Raw genomic sequence first — 20461 nt, 5'->3', positions numbered from 1 at the left:
TCAAGAAACACAAATTATCAGCTGTTGCTCTTAAAAGGAAGCTTGTGGTCTAACTCTTCCAAATCATGATGCTTTCCTTAGAAGCTAGAAACTGGCCAATCTCTGTTTGTATTACAGTGGGATCAAGGGAGGCAGCTAGAATGGAACCTCTCTTGTGAAGGAAAAAGTGATACCAAACTTTAAAGGTGAGTTGGGCTAACCTTGGTATATAAAACTCCTTTTCAATGAATCAGGAGATAAAATATGATGGTCACCATAAGTCAGAGGATGAATCAAACACTGAAGTTATTATCCCCCACATGGTCTACTTTGTGTTTGGCATACAGTAGACACTCACCTTGTAACCTGATGTGCTACTGATGCTATTAGTAGTATATGTGGAAACATCTAGTACTAACTAAATGAGAAAAGGAAATAAGAGTCCATTGTGAAATTTTTGATTCTGGAAAAATGAAATTGACTTGGTTTATTTTTCTATTCTTCCTACTAGGTATGATTAAATCGTATACATAATATACAAACAAACTTTAAGCAGACTCTGAAAGGCTGAAAGAAGAAGGAAGGCTGGCTAAGGATAGTGGTTGGCGAGTTCCCTGGGTTTTCTTTTTGCCACTTATATCCCAGACTTAGAGTCAAAGAAGTGGGTAACCTAGAAACACCAACAAGTGCAGACAAAACAAGCCCCAACCAAAGTCTGTTCTCTCTTGTCAAAGGGCCATAAAAGGGATAGCAAGACAGAAATGTTTGATATAAAAGCTTTTAGATGATAACTGCCCTGTGGTGTCAGGTTGGGGGTAAGGTAGACACAATTGTATTGGTCATTTTAAGCTCCCCACTTTTCATAGAATTAAGTCCAATCACTTTATAGGTCACGTTCTAGGCCCTCAATGAAGTGGCTCCCTATTCGTTTGCATCTGTTGGTCAACAAACCACTTCAAAACATAGTGACTTTAAAAACCAATCAAGTATCAGCTTGCAGTTCTGTGGATTGGCAATTTGGCCTGAGATCAGCTGGGCTGTTCTTCCACTGATGACACCTGAGCTTACTCACTTGGACAATTAACAAGTGCTAATTGGTAATTTGGCCGGAACCGGATAATTTGTCATGGCCTTGCTCCATGTTTGGCCATTGACAAACTGCAGTCACGTACCTCAGTTTTCCACATAGTCTAACCCAGATGTATCCACATCGTGACAGTGTCCATGAGTGCTCAAAGCCTCTGAAGGCTTGGCTGCCAATTCATACATCACTTACCTATATTCTATTTGGGGAGATCAAGGCAAGCCATTCCAAATTCAAGGAATATGGAAATATGCTTCACTTCTTTATGGGAAGAGTAGCAAAGAATTTGTGAGCATTTTCAGTTTACCACAGTTCCAACCCACCCATTCTAGATTTCCATCTAGAATCAAAATCTGCACATCAACTAGTGATTTGCTATGACTCTGCATATGCCCTAAAATCATCACCATCCCCCCAAACCCAAAAACATACAAACTTCTTCCGCTAACTTTTGAAATCTTACCCATACTACATGTTTTAATTAAAATGACATCTACTTTTCAAATATTTTTTTTAACTCCTCAGGACAATTATGATGCATTCTATTCTGAAAAACTATGTATCACTTTAAAACACCCATGCTGTACCTGTCACTTACAATTTATCATGTATAAGGACAAGGATATGCATTCGACTTTTGCTTCATCTAGGTTAAGATCTTTTCTTTGGGAGAAATTATAAGACAGTTTCTGGCACACAGTGGGTTTAATAATTTGAGGAAACTAAGTGCCCATTGTAATGCAAGTATCTCATTAACAGTCCTTGATAAATCCTCTTCCTGCCTCACTATGCTTGCTAAAAGTCATTTTACAGTGTTTCTAGGCCAGATCCCTTTCATTGGTCCTACACTGCTAATTCCTCATAGAGAGGTTACTCAAATGGGTATTTTTAAAACATTTCACTATTTGTTCCAATTTGGATTAATGTGATGTTGGCATCTCCTGCCTGAGATGCAGTGACCATGCCAGAAAAGTATTTGTTCTCTTCCACAGTGTTTTCCCTTTTTTGGGGCATACAGTAAACATAACTTATGACCTGATGTATTTGTGTTTTGTAGTTTAGATAAGTAAATTTTAAGAAAGAATAGTTTTATTCACTTTTTTCAAGAAAGTAGTTTGAAAGAGTTTTATGTAGAACACTTAAACTTCAGATCTATTTTCTTTAAATGAACGTTCTTTCTCTATTCCATGGTTCTAAAAACAGTCACTTTGAAGCATTACATATAGGGGTTAAAGGAATCATGCAACTACATGGTTGAAAGAATCTTCTTAATAAAAATCAGGTACATTTTCTATATAAATGGATCCAAAGTAATCTACATGTATTTCTAGACTATGAGCTAGTACTTTACCAGATATATCACAGTAATATAGATGCTTTAAGGGCTTATAGCAATCGGACGTGAACCGTGACTATGACGCAGGGTAGGCAATGGGCTTGACTGTGACAAAAGCACAAATATTGTTACTTGAATTTAGAGGAAAAGACAGCTTTATGGTGGAAGGTGGAAATGGAATGTGATCTGGGACTTGAATTAAAGGAGATTTGGATTTATAAACACAAGAATTTTGAAAAGAGGACAAGAAAGAGACAAATCTATAAGTATGAATATGTAAGAGGACTGTAGTAAATGGAGATATTTCAGAAAAAATTCACAAAAATCTTATTGAATATATTTTAAATATTCAATATTAAAATTGAATATATTTTAAATATTCAATATTCTGACTGTTTTAATGCTAATCTTCATAGTCAGGATTTTATTCTTATGAGTCAATTCTTTGTGTACCTACCCAATCTTTTTTTCTCTGGTCTCGAGTTGCAGCAGCAAGTTTACTAAGATGGGACAAATTAAATTTTCTTTAAAATGTTTTTATGGAGACTAAAGGATAACTGACTGGTTAAAACTAATGAAAAGTAGGTGAATTAGAACGGTTTCAACAAAATATCTTTGAGGGGATAAGTATTTTAACACTGACATTGTTTTGAGCTGCCAGTGCATGGTGCCAATAAAAAGCAGTTTAATTTATAGTCAGTTGTATTGACATTTTAAAATCATCTACTTTTACTGCCTGTACCCAGAGCAGATTGCTCCCATCAATTGTGCTTAATACTCATTGGAGTTCAATGCAGAAAACAGACAATTACAGTTGAGTTTAACAAGTTCTAAGCTAGGTGCACATAAAAGGACTGTCTTGACTGCAACTGCCAGTCATACCTTCCTCATTTTCCACTTCAGCTGCAGTAATAATGACTACACTGGTCTCTCCCTTCAGTTTGTCTCCTAGTCTATCCTCGTGCTGCTAGAAATGTGATCTTCCTACAACTTTTCATGTTATTCTCTTGCTCAAAACTCTTCATTTCACTGCCTATAAGGAAAAAAAAAACACCTTACAAACTACTTTGTGTAACTAATAAAGTCCTCCCTTTTCTACCCTCTCTCTCCAGTCTTCATCACCACGTACCCACGTGTACACACACACACACTTCCTTTTTTCCATCTATTTCTAACTACTTGCACTTCCTAAGCAGAATTTGCTACTCTTTTCATTGTGCTCACCAATGTGATATTTATTGTGACAGCAGCAAAATTTGCTCCCATGTGTGCATGCTTTCCTTTGCTACCCCCTAACTAAAGATGATGATTTGCCAGCATGATCCTTACCTATTTGGAGATGAAAAATAAATGCAAACTGAAGGTGCAAGCAACCCAGTATACATCCTATTCCTACTATACTTTTCCTCTTTCTCAGCTTTTCTTCAAGACAGAATAAGTAATAGAAATAGAATGCCATCATTTTGTAAGCCCTAATGAAATAATTGTTTTAAAAAATAGCCATCCCTGGCAGCAAAAATTATTCTGTGAAAGGATAATGGGAAACTTTATAATGAGTGGGTCAGACTGGTAGTGTCTGATACCACTGCCAAATCTTAACATTGTGCATAGGGAGACAACCAGGCACTTAGTGCCTCCTGATATGAAGGAGTAAGACACAGTACCACCTATGATGTCTTATTGGCAAGAACATAAGCGCTGAATCTGATAGGCCTCTCAATCTTATTGCCAGTTTTCTGGAAAAACAGGATAAAGAAACCACCTAAGCAAGTACAAAATGATGCAGTCTAGGATCGAGATTCTATATGACAAATGATCTGATTCCTTCCACAATGACATGACAAGGGAAAGCCAAAGAGGAAAGAGGACCAATAGACCAAAGACATATCCTATACATGATATATGGTGAGTTTATTTGAATGTCAGTTGCAATCAAACCAACTGTAGAATCATCACTGTCATCATCATCATGCAGTGTATTCATCTGAGATGAATGTTTAATGATAGCAAGCAAGTATTATTTTTTGCCAATATTGTGAATATGTCAAAAAAAGTTGTCCAGATCTTTCAGAGTTACTCTCTGAAGTATTAATGAATAAAAAATAAGATGTACAAGTTCATTTTTAAAGTAACATATGAGGGAGGAGCAGTGCGTTCAACTAATTTATTTACCAAAATAAATGTTTAATGATAAGAAATTATTATTTTAACACTGATATTATAGATAGGATCAAAAAAGTGTATTCAGGTATTTTAGAGATACTCATTGCAGTATTGATGGATACAAATGTAGGGTGTCCAAGTTTATCTTTAACATAACACATGTGGGAGGAGAAGTGTCTCCAACTAGATGAAGCAAGGTTGACCAAGTTGATAATTATTGAAGCAAGTGACTGTTACTCATGGTTTCTTTCTACTATTGTATATGTTTGAAGAAACTCATAATTAAAATATAAACTTTTTTAAACAGGTTTTGACAAGGGGAAGAAAGTTGGCCCAAGAAATATAAGAATTTTGGGTAAAACTGAGAGCATTTTGACAAGAATTTATAGCAATTTCAATTTATCCTATTATGTGACTTTCTGAAGAAGCATAGATTCCTGGAGTAAGGGGTGAGTATATTCTTTTATACACAGAGAATGTATACAATTAATTACGTATTTGTTTTTTTAATCATCAGAGAAATGTAATTCAATATAGAGAGGCAAAAGAGATGAGTATTAGTGAAGGTGTTAGTTAAATGATGGACCTTGCAAACTCAACTGGATTTCTAAAAATAAAGTGAATAAATAAAGCAAATGATTGGGGTTAGGGAAATGAAGTGGATACTAGCCTGGAAATCTAATGAAATTGAAGCATGATCTTGAAAAAGTAACTGGATATGAAATCTGTAAGAAATGGTTATTTTATTCAGTAAAGGGGATTTTTTCCAAATGGTGATTTTAATTGGTTGGGTTTTGAAGGGAATCCAGAAGTGCTCAAGTCTCTCGAATCTACCTTGGCTGATGATTTGACTTGCACCATGTTGACCCTATTGCATGATGGATTGCTCCCTGATAGCTCTTTCTATAGCCTCTCAAACAAATAATCCATACCAGGCAAGATTGTTATTCACAAAACATTGCTTTAATAATATCCTCCCTCCCTTGGGACTCTCAGGTGGCTCCCTGTTTACTTCCAGATTATATCCAAATTCTCAGTCATTGTGCATTTCACCTTCCCAGTTACTAATTTCCACCAGCCTCAGTTTCAGACACATCCTCCTCATATTTTTCTTTCTATTATTTTTGTTTCCTAAATTTCAAAATTTCTTCCTCTCAGCGTTTTTATACCAATCAATAATTGCATCAAAGCCCAGATAAACACAACATAACAGACTGCCTGAGTTCAAATCCTAGCTTAATCACATAGTAGCCAGATATAACACAGTGATAATAATAATATTTATTCTAAAGATTGTTGTGATAGTTTAATACACGTAAAGCACTGAAAATATTTAGCATTGCTCAACATTTTTTTCAATCAGTTATAAAACAACTTGCTTTCCACAATGATATCTCCTTGATTTCCTTTAATAGAATTGCTGTATCTCAAAATATTTTCACCTGGTGCCTTAGATTTGTTCTATAAATAAATGAAAAAAGTTATGACCTCTACTATTCTTGAATTCACTATGTTTAAGTAGTATTTTATACCATTAGTTACTTAATAAGTGCCTATGATTAATCAAATATTAGATATGTAAATGAAACAAAAGGAGTAAACAAATGTTAATGAGTGAATGATTTTAAAGCATAAATTTATAAAGTGAAATCTCAGAATAAATACAGTCTCTCAAATTCCCAACTTGTTCTACAGTAACATGCTAATTTTTCACTCAGGTTTCAACCTTAAGACTCCTGAGTTATGACATCCCATTAACTATTCATCACTTTTCTACTTCAGAAAATCAAAGCATATATATTTCTCCTCATTATAACTGCCCTTTGTTTGTTAGTAAAATTAATTTGCTACACAAACTTTCAATTAAATGAGCAATTTTAGAGAGATTTTAAATAATATCTAAGCATTGTAGAACTCTTCTATATACTGAGAAAATTTTAAAAGTAAACTCTGACACAAATCAATGTTAACTTTTTAGATGCTTACCTATGTAAATATTCACTCAATCTAAGATTCCAAACTATCCATATTGTAGTAAGAACTGAATTATCAGAATGAAAATAGGCTTTGAAATTTTGCTGGATATTTTTTGTGGGGATACTATTATCCAAAAGGTAGTATGTCCCCCAAACTTTTGTTTAATATTATGACAAATCACTTATTACTATTTTAAACAGGTGTAAAAATTGACATCAAAGTGACTTTCTTCTCTCTGTCTTCTTTAGAAAACAAATATCGATGTTTTTGTTACTGAGATATAGTTTACCTTTTTAAAGTAGACAATTTAGTGATTATATTCTTAATGTTACACAGCTATCATCAGTATCCAGAGCATTTTCATCAACCTATAAAGAAAGCCCATACCCTTTGCAGTCATTTGCTGAACTCCTTTCTCACCAGGCAACCTCTGGCAACCGCTGGACATTTACTATATTAAACAAATGTATAATATATGGTCTTTTGTGAGGAACTTCCTCCATTTAGCATATTTTCAAGATTTATTCATGTTGTATCACGCATCAGTCTTTGTTTATTTGTTTATTATTTTTAGTCAAGGAATCTCTCTGTTGCCTAAGCTGAAGTTCAGTGGCACAATCATGGCTCACTACAGTCTTGACCTTCAGAGCTCAGATGACTCTTCTGCCTCCTTCTCTCAGGTAACTGGGACTCCAAGCATGTGCTACCAGTTCTGGCTAATTTTTAGTTTTTTTTCTTCTTTCTTTGCAGAGACAAGGTCCTACCATGTTGCATAGGCTGGTCTCAAACTCCTGGGCTTATGCAGTCCACCGACTTGGCCTCCCAAAGCGCTAAAAATACAGGCATGAGCTACTGTTTCTAGTCTCTGGATTTATTTTTATGTCTGAATGATATTCCATGGCATGAGTCTACATTTTGTTTCCTTACTCATTAGCTGATGGACATTTGGTTTATTTTTACCCTTTGGCTATTATGAATAATATTGCTATGAACATTTGTGTACATGTTTTTGAGTAGTTATATGCTTCCAGTTCTTGTGGGTATATACCTGGAATGGAATTTCTGAGTCATATTATCACATTTATAACTGTTTACTCTATGTATAACTTTCTGAAGGGCTGCCAAAGTGGCTATAATACTTTACATTTTCCATGAGCAACTCATGAGAACTCCAATATTCTCCACATCTTCAACAACATTTGTTATTTCCTTTTTTTAAATAGTTATCCTAGTGGGTAAAAGTTTTACTTCACTGTGATTTTAATTTGCATTTCCCTACTAATTAATATGAGTATCTTTTTATATGCTTTTTTAGCCATTTGTATGATTTTGGGGGAAAATGCCTATTCAAGTCCTTTACCTGTTTTATTTCTTTTAATTATCTTTTATCTGTTAAGTTGTAATATTTTAAAATATATATATATATATATTCTGAATATCAGATATCTGAACCCTTATAGATACATATTTGCAAATATTTTGTTAATTGTTTGAACCAATACATTTCCCAGACATTGCTAAGGTCTTTGTGTGTATGTCAGGGTGTGCCTTTAACACTCAGGCAAAGTGTTCATTTACTGCTTACTCAGAGCCTGAAGGTAAGCCAGCTATGAGAGCTTAGGGCCGTCTTAGGTATTTTCAAGACATGGGCACAGCCATGCATATTCTTGTGGCCTTCTAAATTCCCATACATATTTTAGAGCTTTTTGAAGTCCCCTATGGTGACATCTCATTCTTCATTTATATATATATGTTTGTATGTATGTATGTCAGTTTATTGTTTTCCCAACTGTTATCATTGCCTCATGTAGCTGTGATAACAAAAATTACCACTGGTTAGTTCCAAAAACACCACCAGGAAAAAAACTTTTCACACTGTGGAAGGTCTGAGTCAGGTCAAATAAAAACAAGTCTTGCAAGGGGGATGATCCAGAAAACCATTGGAAGGAACTCCAGTCCCATTGCACTCTCTTCACAAAATACTGGGCTGCTGGTTTTCACTTTGATGAGCAGTTGTTGGTTTTCAAGGCTACAACAGAGCTAGGCAGAGGAACCTGAGACTAGAACACATTCAAATGCCACCAATGTCACAGAGTCTGCTGTTTTTCTGGAATAAAAACTTCCTAGACTATTACAAGTCCTTGGTTACTTTTCAGAGTTTTAAAAAAGTTGATTATAATCATTTTTGCCATTATTTTCATAGCTTTTGGAGGGGTGTTTTCTTTGGTTAAAGTGAAATAGCTAATAAAATATGTAAAATAATTGCAATAGCTTGCTTGACATAAGTAACTCCATTTTGTTAAAATCCTCCATCTTAACTGTCTGCCTGACCTAAAAATGACCCCCCACCTCAGTGTGTATGTGTGATTGTTGTAACATTCCCATGACCACAGACCCACAGCCTTGTTCCGCCGAGCTATTCATGCTGACCATTCTTGCTGACCATTTGAAAACTCCCTAGCCACAAGTTCTGTGTAATTGTATGCCTTGTTAACTGAAATCCAAGATATTCTTCCTTTTGTTTTTAGTTTCTTGTACCCTCACTCCCTGCTATGTAGCCCACTTGCAGATTTTGTCTTATAAGCTTCTTGCTGATTCCACTCAGTGTTGAGAGCTTTCTTGGCATGAACCTATTCTTGACCACGTGCTATTAAAGGACTCAAAATTCGAACCCAGTGTGCTGGCGATTCTCCTTTCTTGTGGTTCAGCTATAACATTTGGAGGCCCTCGTGAGATTTCGCCAACCTCAGGAGGCAGCCTCACTCCAGCTTTCCCCTGGCTTGGCAGAGACGTTATAGGATAGGTGCCCCCTGAGTCATTCAGGGCCCCGTAAGCTCTCTTCTGGTTTGGAGGAAGCTAGAACGACTGCTGAATTCCTCTTGCCTAAAAAAAGAACCAGAGGTGGTCTACATTCCCCTAGGAGGTAAGAATCTGTTTTGTTCTGTTTGTGGCCACAGTTCTGTTTAAGGGAGTCACGCCCTGATGAGGTCACCCTTTGGACACTATTCATTAGTCCAAGATGTTGGCTGAATAGAGTCCTCTGCTTTTCTGCCCTGAGGTTGTTCCAGGGATCTGTAACTCTTCTGACTTGGTCTGGACACACCCTGTCTGTCATTATGTTTTAACTGTGTATTTTAACTGTTTGCTTATTGTTTGCTCATTGTTTGTTGTAAGTTCACAGACTTCATGAACTGTCAGTCCTCTGGATTGTATATTGAAAAATTTCTCTGTTGTATTTGCTGAGGACTACAGTGTCTGCTTTTCAAAAGGCAGGCTCTGGACCCTCTATAAAATAGAATATTAAAAAGTTATCACCAGACTCTATTAGCTGGTTTGAAGGGAGCAGCTTGAAAACCTATTAATCTTTCCAAAACTACCAAGATTATTCAGGGTCCCAAGGAGTCACTGGGGACGTTTCTTGAATGTCTTCAGGAGACATTCCATACTTATACCCCATTTGAACCCCTGGCACCCAAGAATGCTTGGGCTATCAATTTGACTTTTGTGGTTCAGGCAGCTCCTGACATCCAGATAAAGTTATAGAGGCTTGAAGATTTCACAGGAATAAACATTTCTCAATTGCTCGAGGTAGCTCAGAAGGTTTTTAATAACCAAAATGCTGAGAAACAGAAACAGGAAGACAAGAAAATTGACAGAGCAACAAAACAACAAACAAAAGTATTAATGACTGCCATCCAGTCCTCCCAACCTGGCTCGAGACCAGCACGTAAAACAAAAAGAGAAACTAAAAAAGGGCAGAAGGAAACTGGATGCATCCAGCTAGCCAAGAATCAATGTGCATATTGTAAAGAGCTGGGCCACTGGGTAAAAAAATTGCCCTTGTCACCCAAAGACAGAGTACCCAAAGACAATTCTGGTCCTGCCCTCTACTGGTGACCCTCGGTTCGTGCCAACCTACTTTTACTTTTGAATGAACAGATCCTGGCTCGGGGGACACCAGCCAGCTAACTTGGACCCCATTATCACAGGGTCTCAAGAACTCCTCAACCCTTTTCAAGGAAGCTTGGCAACAGGATTTGTCAGGGTTCTGTGCCTTACACCCTGAATGTACTTTACTCCAGTATGTAGATAATCTCTTGCTTGCAGCTGCAGACTTGGATACTTGTTTTAAAAGTGCTAAGGCTCTGTTACAGCTCCTCCAAGACTTAGGCTACCATGTGTCAGTGGAAAAAGTACAGCTCTGCTCAACCAAAGTCTTCTACCTGGGATACTGGCTAACAAAGGGTAAGCCAGTTCTAACCTCTGCCTGGAAAGAAGTCATTCTTCAGATTCCCACACCAACCACAAAGAAACAGGTACAGGAATTCCTGGAGGCAGCGGGGTATTGTCAGTTATGAATCCCTGGTTTTGCTGAAATTTCCAAACCTCTATACACTGCCACGGCATGGTACCAGCCCCTGCAATGGACTGCTACTGAGGAACAAGCGTTTCAACAGTTAAAGATGGCTCTCACTCAAGCCCCAACTTTAGCCCTCCCAGATGTTCAGACCTTAAAGCCCTGGAGGGGACCGGTGGCTTACTTGTCAAAAAGAATGGACCCAGTGGCCTCTGACTGGCCCTCTTGTCTCCAGACCATTGTTGCCACAGCCATACTAGTTAAGGAAACAAGTAAATTGGCTTTTGATCAAAACCTGACTTTAACTGTTCCCCATGCTGTTGAAACTCTGCTCTGGGGAGCATCTGTCCGTTGGATGTCAAGCTCATGCATTACCCAGTATCAAAGCCTCTTACTTGACCAACCTAGACTAACTTTCTCTCCTACTCAGTGCCTCAATCTGGCCACCCTGCTGCCCGAAAATAATCTGGAAACACCATTTCATGACTGTGAAGACCTGTTAGATATCTTTCAAGCTAGCTGACCTGATCTTTGGGACATTTCCTTAAGTCAGGCTGATGCTGACTTGTTCATGGATGGTAGCAACCTGGTGATAGAGAGAGTTCACAAGGCTGGTGCAGCTGTAACTGTGGCTCATGACATAATCTGGTCACAGGCATTGCCTCAAGATACCTCGGCTCAAAAAGCTGAGTTAATTGCTTTAACTCAGGCCCTGCACTGGGAAACAGGAAAGCAGGTAAACATTTTCACCAACAACTGGTATGCTTTCACTGCACTTCATGTGCATGCCATAATTTATGAGGAACAATGTTTTCTTACCACAACAGGTAAGACTATAAAAAAACAAGTCCAGCTCCTCCTCTCCCAAAACAGCCTACCTATACCCAAGAGGAGGAGGAACAGGCAGACCTAGCAGGAGCTCATAAAAACTCCATTGGATGGTGGATCAAAGACTATAAAATTATTTTAAATCCCAGAGAAAAATGGAAAATAGATTTCACTGAAATAAAACCTCCCCATGTGGGGTATGGCTATCTACTGGTGTTTATTAATACTTTTTCTGAATGGATAGAAGCCTTTGTCACCAAAAATAAAACTACAGTTGCAAGGTTTTTGTTAAATAAAATTATCCCTAGGTTTGGGCCCCCCCCATTGGCTCTAATAATGGTCCTGCCTTTACCTCATTCATAGTGTAGCTGGTTAGTAAAGCACTAAACATTAACTAGAAATTACATTGTGCTTACCTACCATAGAGCTCTGGAGAGATAGAATGCATAAACTGAACTCTAAAATCTACCTTAACCAAATTAATAAAAGAGACTGGTGAAAAATGGGGAAGCCTTTTGCCTTTGGCTCTCCTTTGGACTTGATGCACCCCTATAAGACTGGTTTTACACCATATGAAATCATGTTTGAAAGTCCCCCTCCTCTGCTGCTTCAGTTGTGGAATCCCATTCTGGAAAAAATAACTAATCAATCTGTTAAAGTATCTTCAGTCCCTCTAGCAGGTTCAGGCCACTGTCCACTCCGGCATCCATGCCATGCCTTGTCATCTGTTCCAGCCCAGAGATCTGGTTTCCATCAAGAAATTCCAGAAAGAAGGACTAACTCCTACCAGGAAGGGACCCTCCCCCTTTTTTTTTGAGTTGAAGTCTCACTTTGTCACCCAGACTGCTCCCGGCCACCGCAGCATCCACCTGCTGGGCTCCGGCGATCCTTCCGCCTCAGCCTTCCAAGTAGCTGGAACTATAGGTGCACGCTATCACGCCTGGATAATTTTTGATTTATTGTAGAGATGAGGTCTCGCCAAGTTTCCCAGGCAGGTCTCGAGCCTGCAGGATCAGGCAATTCACTCACTTCAGCCTCCCAAACCGCAGGATTACAGGCTGAACCACCGAGCCTAGCTGGGACCCTTTATTGTCATAATCACCGCTCCAACAGCACTCAGAGTCGATGGGATACTGCCCTGGATTCATCACACCCGAGTCAAGAAAAAAAAATCTTGATTCCAATCCTTGTTTAACTGGAACCCCTAGTTAACAACTCTCATCATCAGTTTGGCTGGTCCATTTATCCTCCTTTTCATCAGTTTGTTTATAAAACCTTGTATATTCAACTGGTTTATCAATTTCATCAAACAACGAATCAATTCTGTAAAACTTATGCATGTAAAAACCTATTATAATTCCATACCCGTGACCGATGAGTCAATGAATTGGCTCATGTACAACTAAAAGGGGAAATGAAATAGCTAATGAAATATGTAAAATGATTACAATAGCTTGCTTGACATAGGTAACTCCATTTTGTTAAAATTCTCCATCTTAGCTTGTCTGTATGACCTAAAAATGACCGCCTCCCCCAGTGTGTACGTGTGATTGCTGTAAGGTTCCCACAGACCCACAGCTTTGTTCCCCTGAGCTGTTCACGCTGACGTCCTTGCTGACCATTTGAAAACTCCCTAGCCACAAGTTCTGTGTAATTGTATGCCTTGTTAACTGAAATCCAAGAGATTGTTCCTTTTGTTTTTAGTTCCTTTTACCCTCACCCCCTGCTATGTAGCCCACTTATGGATTTTGCCTTTATAAACTTCTTGCAGATTCCACTCAGTGTTGAGAACTTTCTTGGCGTGGGCCTACTCTTGACCACGTGCTATTAAAGGACTCAAAATTCGAACCCTGCGTGCTGGCGATTCTCCTTTCTTGTGGTTCAGCTATAACAAAAATAGGGAAATTATGAAAGTATAATATCATTTCACAAATCACATGGTTTATTGCAATACAAAGAGATTCTTTTTTCCTCACAGTGCTCAAAGAGGAGGAGACTAATGAGAACAAATCTCACAGGGATTACATTTGATAGACGAGATACATTAAACCATATAGTGAGTTCCAATTTCATTTAGGGCCCATTTTTAAAAGTCTACTTACTTGTTTAGGATGGAAGCAGGCTTCTGTGGATGCAAAGCCTAATCAATGTTTGAGACAAACTTTTCTATGAGAGGTTCTCAAAAGAAATGATTTGACCAACCCAGTGGAGATCTGTGACAACACGCAGGGTCTCTCAACAGTAGCAAGTAGTGCTGGTGCTGGCAGGCAAGGCTTTAGAAAATAACTCTAAGACTGGCAGCAAGTAGCCCTGCCACAGCCTAACCACTCAATGTATCTGTCAAAGTCTTGGGTTATATGTGTTTTGGAGTCTAATAAATGAAGCCAATAACTCACATATGTGATCTGATAAGGTATGAGGTAACATTCTGTAGAGGAGAGAGAGTAAACTCCATGTTCTTATCACAGCAAAACATATGTCACTCACGTGGCAAATCATGCATGTTCTTGGAATCATTTCAAAGCTTCCTAACTGGAGGAGAGGATTTTTGGAGGTCCTTATCCATTCCTGCTCTGCTAGTGTTTTTGAAATTGATGTCATCTTTATGTTTGTCTTTTCCTGAAGTTTTATTTTTTTCATAAAAAAGGAAAATCACATATTTCCTACTCACAGAAAACCTGTGCCCATCTAGTGGTATTATATGGAATCTTAGGGGGTCAAGTCATTCTCATAATTATCATCTCAGAAGCCCCAATTCAAATTCAGCATAATTTGACTTATATGGAGCAGAGACCACAGAAACAATCATTTTCCTCTTTAGCTATATTTTTGTTCCTTGATTTTATCGCTCTATGACTGTATTAAAATACTATGATGAATTATGCACCATACAAAATCAGACTGCAGTGGAATATCATAAATCAAAGAATATATGATATGTTGAAAGTTGCATTTCTTAGAACTGAAAATACTGGCAATTCTGATCTAATGATAAAACCACTGATGTGCCGGGCTCGGTGGCTCAGCCTGTAATCCCGCGCCTTTGGGAGGCTGAGGTGAGTGGATTGCCTGAGCCTGCGGGTTCGAGACCCGCCTGGGCAGCGAGACCTCATCTCTACAATAAATCAAAAAATCAGCCGGGCGTGGTAGCGCATGCCTGTAATTCCGGCTACCTGGAAGGCTGAGGCGGAAGGATCGCCAGAGTCCAGCAGGTCGAGGCTGCGGTGGCCGGAAGCGGCCACTGCACTCCAGTCTGGGTGACAGAGTGAGACTTCCACTCAAAAAAAAAAAAAAAAAAAAAAAAAAAGAATGATAGTAATCAGCAAAAAAAAAAGAAAAAAAATTCATATTTTATAACTGCCTACATTGTCCTAAAGTTCCTTACTTTTTACTTTCTAAACATCATCATAATCACTTCCCCTCAGTACCTAGAAATCTTGTGCTTGCATGATAGAAGCCTAGCCAGAAGCTGTTTCACTAAGCAATAAATCTAATCACTTCAAAAGAGCTCATATCTTGGTCTTGATTAAATCAGGCTGCAGTAAAAAGCTGGCTGTTAGAATAGTCGCCTTGTTCAAAACACTTGTCAGTGGAGAAATTATTTAGTGTGGAAAGTTCTAATTAAGAGAAACAAAATCACCAGCAGCCACTGGAAAGTGAAGGTTCAAAGACTCGGTTTGTGGATGAGGATCTGGTTCACCTTGAACAGAACAGGATGTGTACAGCTACACATGGGCTGAATAGCAACACATTTCAGTATAATATCCTTTTAGAATCTTTTTATTTTTTAAAATCCTTTTCAATTTGAAGTCCAAATAATGTTTTTGATATCACAGTAATGAACTCTAAGTACAACTGAACCATTAGACTGTTTGAGAGACTGCCTTCTCACTTTCTACTCATGACTTCAGAAACCTCAGACATTTTCCTGTTTGAGCTGGAGACAGTGCAAAATGCAGAGATAAGGCAGCCTAATCACATAAACTGTATAAACACCGTGACATCAATATTGCAGCATAAAATTCTGAATCTAACTATGTATAAAACACACTGAATTAAATTGATCCAATCTCAAACCAGAATCTCACAAGAAATAAATAACTCCTCACCGAAAATGCTATTTCTTGCCACCTGGGGACATATAGAAACCGAAGAGTCCCATAAGTATGTTATTTTATATTCAGCGATATTACTTTAAACAATCGTCATGGCAGTCCTATATAAAGGCCACTTATCATCTCCAAAAATGTGTTGGTTATTATTATTATTGCTAAAATTGAAAAGAACGAAGTAAAGTATCCCTAACTAATTTAATCCTCTAAATGTTTAACTGAAATTGCTTGTTTGTTTTAAGGCAGAGATTCCTAGATTCCTCCACTTGAGAGTGAAAATCACCTACAGTTGGAGAGTAGACAGGGTCTATGCACAAATTAGGATGAAATTTCCATTTCACATGTGTTGTAGTCAATGTCTGGATACAGGCAGATGCGTCTGCAGTACAGTAAGGACACAGTTCAAATTTTGACACTGAGTAATCAGTTTCCTGTTTTATTCTAGTATCCCTTTTCACTACATCTATCACCATGTCTACTCATTTATTCTCTCTTTGCAAAACACCATATCTCATATGTTAGTCACGCCACAAAGCTCTATGACTATAGAAAACACCCCATAGGCTGGCATTATGCACTTGTCATATTGGTTTTTAAATATTTATTTTTTATTTGAGCAATTAAAAAATAAGGCTAAATGGAACTCTGACTAGAGAATCATTCGTTTTTATTCATTTTTCTATCTACCATTTTATTTGTGCATCCATTTATTTATTGCTTGGTTTGAGTTTAGTTTACTTTTTGTTTTGTTTTGTTGTGACTACCAGATTTGACACTGATGCTACAGTCTGAGTAAGGAAGACATGGTGGGCTCATAGATTTTATCAGCAATAAACAATTCCGTGTATAAATAAAGTTAACAAGATAGAAGCAGAAAAGCCATAAGAGCCCCGTGGATTTCAAGTGATTTGGGATAAAAAGGTCTCCCAAAAGACATCGGACTCTGTATCTAAAGATCAGCAGGAATTTTCTAGACAGGGAACGAGGGGGACGACTCAATGCCTTTGTCCAGAGAATAGTATTTCAAATTCAAGAGAAAGACTTGCACGAGTGAGAAATTAAAAGAAGTCCATGAGGCAAATGGAGAGAAAAAGCTACAGAGACCAATGGAGACCTGAACATGAAAGCCTGTTAAGCCATGTCAAACACTATAGACTTTTCCTCGGGACCTTGGAAAGCCAGTGAAAATTTAAAAACTTGAGAGTACACGGACAGAAACTTTTCAGACTAGGACTTTGGCTGCAAAGGAAGATAAGAGTTTCTGTGTGACCAGTTGGAATTCTATCACAATAACTTAGGAGATGGGATTATGCACAGTACTTGAACAGGGTGGTAAACATTGGGTATGGAGAAAATTAGGTCATTAGAAAGAGCCAGGGCTTTAGGAATATGTTTCTTTCTTAGGATAGCTCCACACATCTGATACAAATGCCTCTGGTGGACTTTACCCCTAAAGGCTTTTTAAACCTTTTAAAGCCTTTTATAAACCTTATAAGCTTTTTAAAACATTATAAGTAACCTTTTTTTTAGCTCGAGTCTCACTCTGTCACTCAGGCTAGAGTGTAGTGGCACACTCATGACCACCTCAGCCTCGACCTGCTGGGCAGGGGATCCTTCCGCCTCAGTCTTCCAAGTAGCTGGAACCAGAGGCATGCACCACCACACCTGGATAATTTTTTGATTTATTGTAGAGAAGAGGTCTCACCTTGCTGCTCAGACTGATCTCGAACCCCTGAGTTCAGACAATGCTCCCGTCTCTGCCTCCCAAAGTGCTGGGATTACAGGCATGAGCCACTGCACCTGGCCATAAGTAACTTTTTAATGGGAACTAAAGTGTAAATAAAGAACAGGAAATGCAATTGGAATATCAACTCAGTTACTCACTATCACAGGAAAATCACTCTTTTGAAATTAGTTCTTCCTAGGTTATATAGTAGAACTCTACAGTAACTAGAAGATAATATATAGACCAACTATTTTATAAAGGATATACAGAAATATCACTATTATTAGCAGAAAGTAAATTTAAGTTTACTAGTAGCAATAACCATGCACCTGGAGGAAAACAGAGTGTAGAGAAGGGAAATCAACTAATCTCAAAGAGACATTTGTGAAGGGGAAGTTCAGTACTCCATTATGCATTCTACATAACCATCTGCTGACTATTTCTTCTTTTTTTTTTTTTTTTATCTGCAAAAAGCCCATTAGCTTGCCCACACTGGTTTGGAGGCTGACTTTGCAAATATAAGACCAATTTCTCTTCCAATCACATATTGTATGAATGTCACAGCATTTCCTTCCCCTCCTGTGAAGACCACCAGAAAGCTTACCCAGCCTTGTTCAGCTGTTATATCTATAGCATATATATTATGTATGTCATGTATCTCTCGGGTCAGAACAATGCATGTCCAGTGGCCCAAGCTTCCCAGATTAGTGGGCATACTTCATATATGTTTTTGTTTATTGGTAGCATTGATATATCTTGAATAATGGCACAAAATTTACAACTGCCTCTGAATTAAATGATGCTATAGTTTCCTGGCATGAGTCCAGTTTTCTGAGTTCTCAATTAGGAAATAACCTAAATAGTTAAAAGATCGACTTTGAGTCTTTTCATTTAAGTCACTCTTTGCTGAAAGAATAATTCTAAAGGGCCACATACAAATATCCTCCTAAGCCGGGCTCCGCGGCTCAGCCTGTAATCCTATGCCTTGGGAGGGAGGCTAAGGTGAGTGGATTGCCTGAGCCCACAGGTTCGAGACCCGCCTGGGCAAATTGGCGAGACCTCATCTCTATAATAAATCAAAACTTAGCCGGGTGTGGTAGCGCGCGCTTGTAGTTCCATCTATTTGGAAGGCTGAGGCGGAAGGATCGCCGGAGCCCAGCAGGTCGAGGCTGTGGTGGCCGGGAGCGGCCAATGCACTCCAGTCTGGGCGACAGGGTGAGACTCCAACTCAAAACAAACAAACAAGCAAAAAAAAAACCAAACAAATATCCTCCTATTATTTGAGAAGTTGAGTGTTTTTATAGATTCCACTAAATAATGTATTGAGTAGAATTCAAGTGTATCAATCTTTCGAAATGGATATTGGCTTGTGTATAGAGAGACTCTCTTTATTTTACTGCCCCAAACTCCCTTCTTTCTTGAAGGAGCCTTGTGCATTTTCTTTAGCCAGCAATTCTAGAAGGCACAGGTTCACAGCAGATGTGCCTTTGATCCTAAAAATGTGCCTGTTAATGTCACTGAAGGTAGTTGTGGGTGGGGGGAGAAATTTGTCTGTTTGCTTTTTCTTCCCTGCTTGGCTTTGCTTCATTATTCATGGCCACCTTTAGTCCATCTGGCAGTACTTTATTTTTTTCTTTCATCCTGTCTCCACATACATGTGGTATCCTCACTATGCCTGGAAATGTTTGCCTGACACCCTTTCAGGCAAAAAGCAACTAATGAGAGGTATGTGGTGGAATCTCACTCCCTTGTATCCTGATTAACACCAGTGACTCTGGACAGCAAGGCCATTGAATCTGCTCTTCTTTGTGCTGATCTGACTTGTCCTCCAGTGTGATTTCTGGTTTGAGTCCCAGTCAATTGCAGCTAGTGCATTTCCACAGAACTCTGGCTGATGGTAACTGTTTATATGCTTTCAACAGGCTGGACTTTACTATGCAAATACTATTATGCAGATAAATGAGAATTCTGGGACATATATTATGACAAAGTTTCCTTGCCCTACATCCTTATGGAATTTGACATGTTGATTGTGATAAAGGCCCCTCTCATTTTAGAATTTATTTATTTATTTATTTATTGCTTTTTGAAGAAGTCATAATGACGTACTTTTCTGTAGATATACTTATTATAAAAGTATAATCAACTATGACTGACACACTTTCTCAAAAAATGAGGACCTTGCTAGAGCTTTAGCCCATTTACACTTGTAGCTACTTATATAGATCTCTGACAATAGACCGAGATAGTCAGTTGAATATTATGTGCCTCTCAATACATATTGAAAGATATAATTAATTTGCCATATTTTTTCCTTATGCTTTTTAGTCAAATAGTTGTGAAAAATAATCTTTATATATTTACCACTTTTTGTCTCTTTGTCATATGCACACAATGAACCCTGAGTCCTTAGGCTAAGAAGAACAAAATTACTTTTCTTTGTAAATTTTAAGGTTGTGGGGTACATATGAGCATTTGCAACATAAGTAAATCGCATGATGATGAGGTTTAGCCACTAGTGAGCCCTCTCTTCCCCTGGTAGTGGACATAGTACTCAGTGGGTAGCTGTGGGCTCCCTGTCCCTCCCTCCTGCACTCTTTCCCTTCCTTAGCAGTGACCAGTGTTCATTGTTCCTGCCCTTGTGCTTGTGTGCCCAATGTTTTGGACCCACTTATGGGTGAGAACATGTGGTATTCAGTTTTTTAAAAAAATTCCTGTGATAGTTCACTTACAATGATGGTCTCCATTTAGAATGAATAATACTCAATGGTCTATCACAAAAGCAAAGAACAGAGTATGACATGTTCTCATTCATAAGTGGACCCTGAACATTTACCATAAGAAAGGAATTGGCAGTAGTGGGATTATATATATATATATATATATATATATATATATA

This window comes from Carlito syrichta, unplaced genomic scaffold (assembly GCF_000164805.1).
Source record: "Carlito syrichta isolate Samal-C Ts95f unplaced genomic scaffold, Tarsius_syrichta-2.0.1 Scaffold313899, whole genome shotgun sequence".
Lineage (NCBI taxonomy): Eukaryota > Metazoa > Chordata > Mammalia > Primates > Tarsiidae > Carlito > Carlito syrichta.
This window is presented reverse-complemented; position numbering follows the sequence as displayed.